We start from the raw sequence: 3,148 nt of genomic DNA, 5'->3' as shown, positions 1-3,148 counted from the left end.
TTTGGCACTTGATTGAGACAGGAAATACTTGGTATAGCCTCAAGCACTGGCACGTTAATAATGCTGTAAACACCCCAGTATAGCACCTTTTAGCTCAGAGTTATGTCTTATTGCTGACTCAAGGAAATGATATCATAATATGAAGTGGTTTTCAAAAATAAAAAGGTGTTAAACCTTGTGAACTATAGAAGCTATAAGACATTTCCCTATATCAGTTCTGTAGGTTTGGGGTCAGGACAACTGGAAGTGAAGGTAAGTGCCAGCCTGACTTACTGCCTTTATAAAAGCCACTGTGGAGTGAATGCAGACAATTGATCTTGACAGATGTCCAGGGGAAAATCTTGATGACATCCCCATGTCCAAATACTTTTTCCCCTGGTAAGAGGTGAGAACACAGTGTGTGGAACATACCACAAAGCTCTGTACTTCAAAGGGCCTGGTTTTCCAAAGTCTTGCAGTTTCAAATATTGACCTTGCAAGGACAGGAAATTTTCCTCAGGCTATAAGTCTCTGGTGTGAGATAAAGATTTGTGGTGCAGCAGGTTGCTGGCTTAAGGACAGACTAGTTACTGATTGTTATGTAAAGATACTGAGAAATTGCTATAAGAAGGAATGTTTGCTAAGATCAAGCTTGTGTTGATAAGACCACTTAATTGTCTACTGGAATGTCATCTGGCTTGTTTCACTGAAAGTTACCAGCCTATACTGTTAAACTATAACCCCACCAATGTCTGTTCCTGTAACTTCCTGGTCTGGAAAATAAATGCAGGAAGAGAATCCCAATTCAGTGTTAATTTCCCAAGGAAGGGATGCCTCTTGCTGGAGGGAGCATTCCCAGGGAAGTTAACCACTTTGGGGCCTCTCACTGCTCAGAAGAGATGGGCTTTGAGTAATCTTTTGCATCTCCATCACCTAGGGGAAGTGGGGTGACAAATCCATGGGGGGAGAAGCAACACGAAGCAACATCACATATTTTATTGACTTTTTCTCTATCTCGCTCTACTTGCTCCATCACTTCTACTTCCTGATACCACCTCCTAAAACATGCACCTTGATCTTGGGCCAAGACCCTATCTCAGAATTAGAGAGCTAGGAGATTGGACTAAGGAACACTCCCAAAAGGCATCAGGAGGAAACAAAGTAATGGAAAATATAAAAGAAGTGTTGAGAGATCTGACTGCTGGAAGTAGAATGTCATTATTAAAATACTAGGAGGAGTTCCAGAAGACAAGAAGATTATTACAATAGTTCAAGTTAGATTGTCTCTGTTTAACATTATTAAGTAGATATGAATTGCCTTCTCATAACCCCTTATCTTCAGTTTCTCCTGCCTTTCAGCAAAGGAAGTAGACAGGAGATAGTCAAGATGGGTCAGGCATGTTGACCTTGGGTCATTTCCCTTGGAACCTGATGATCAAAGCCACTCAGACCTCAGTTTGAATTGGTCACTTCTCTGTCCTACAGCTAAGACACCATGGCTGCTGGCCTTCAGTTACCTCAACTCACTGGCTTGTTTGGCAAGACAGTTGTACAATACCTGTCCTTGTAACCCACTCTACAGCAGCCTCTAGTCATCACAGGGAATGCCTTTCTGAGAGAATAAGGGTGAAAATCTGGATAGGCACTCCCTTCATGAAGGGAAGAGAAGAAACTGGAGCTGTTTTTCTCCTACTGTGTGGCCCCTGGAAATGTCAGAGAGTTCAATGCTGGCTATCTAGAAACATAAGGAGCTTCAGGTCATGCCATCCCACTGAGGGTCAGAACACCAAAATGAGTTCAGAAATCATAACATTCACTTCGTGTCTACACCAGCTCAATGTCACTTTCCTCTCTCTCTTTTTCTCTTCTTCCTACTACCTTTTGGTTCCTCTGCAGCTCTGGGTATATTCCCCATACCATAAAAATGGCAAACGACTTCAGGACTACTGCTGAGACCCAAGTGGAATATTTTCTCAAATATCTTCTTTTCTTTCTTTTTTGGGGGAGTGGGGCAGGTTCTGTTGAGAGAGGAGATCAAGGATGTGCTACTTTCCTTGAATTTGCTGTGGGAAATTGTCTCCAAACTTCTCTTATGTCTGGAAAGAGAAAGATCCTGATCCTTGAGTTTTCACATTCCCATCAGAGGCTCTAGGCCCCCAGGGGCTTTCATGTGAGCTACAGCAGCTACCTTTTCAGCCAAACCTTCTCTCGGCTCTTACTGGAGCCTGTGTGAGATTAACATGCCAAACCCCATTTTCCTGAGAGAAAAACTAAAGCATATAATTTGTTGAGTGAGTACTATATATATGTCACAAACACTTTTAGATGCATTATCTCTAATCCAATAGAGGAATTTAAATGGGATGTTTTAAAATATTCCTAAAGAAAGAAGAGAAGCGGAATTGTAACCAGAAAAACCCAAAGCCAAGCAGGTAGAACAAATGGAAAACAAATAGCAAAAGGGTGGACTTAAAAGAAACCATATCGGGCCGGCCCGGTGGCGCACTGCTACAGTGCGCCACTTGGGAGTGCGGCGGCACTCCCGCCAAGGGTTCAGATCCCATGTGGAGACCAGTTCCCGCTCACTGGCTGAGCGCGGTGCGGGTGCGACACCGAGGGTTGCGATCCCGTTGCCGGTCCCCTGTACGGGCGCAACACTGAGGGTTGAGATCCCATTACCGATCAGTAAAAAAGACAAAAAGGAAAAAAAAAAAGAAACCATATCAATAATTACATTACATATAAGTAAACCAAACCCTCAAATTAAAAGGCAAAGATTGTCAGATTGGATTTAAAAAGGAAGATCACTTTAAATATAATGACACAGGTTGAATGAGAGATGATGATGATGATGATAATAATAATAATAAATACCATGACGGCAGTTAGCACAGAAAAAGTTATATTAATATTAGTCAAGATAAACTTCAACACAAAGAGTATTAACAGAGATAAAGAGACATTTCTTCCTCTTGATGGAAAGGTCAATTCAATAGGAAGACATAATTATTCTAAACATATGTGCCTAATAACAGAGCTTCAAAGTAAGCAAAACTGATAGAAATTTAATTTTAAAACGAATTCCATTTCAATAGTATTAAAAACATTGGGCCGGCCCGGTGGCGCACTGCTACAGTGCGCCGCTTGGGAACGCAGCGGCGCTCCCGCC

The sequence above is a fragment of the Galeopterus variegatus genome, unplaced genomic scaffold (assembly GCF_000696425.1).
Source record: "Galeopterus variegatus unplaced genomic scaffold, G_variegatus-3.0.2 Scaffold7893, whole genome shotgun sequence".
NCBI lineage: Eukaryota > Metazoa > Chordata > Mammalia > Dermoptera > Cynocephalidae > Galeopterus > Galeopterus variegatus.
Note: the sequence above shows the minus strand (reverse complement) of the source record.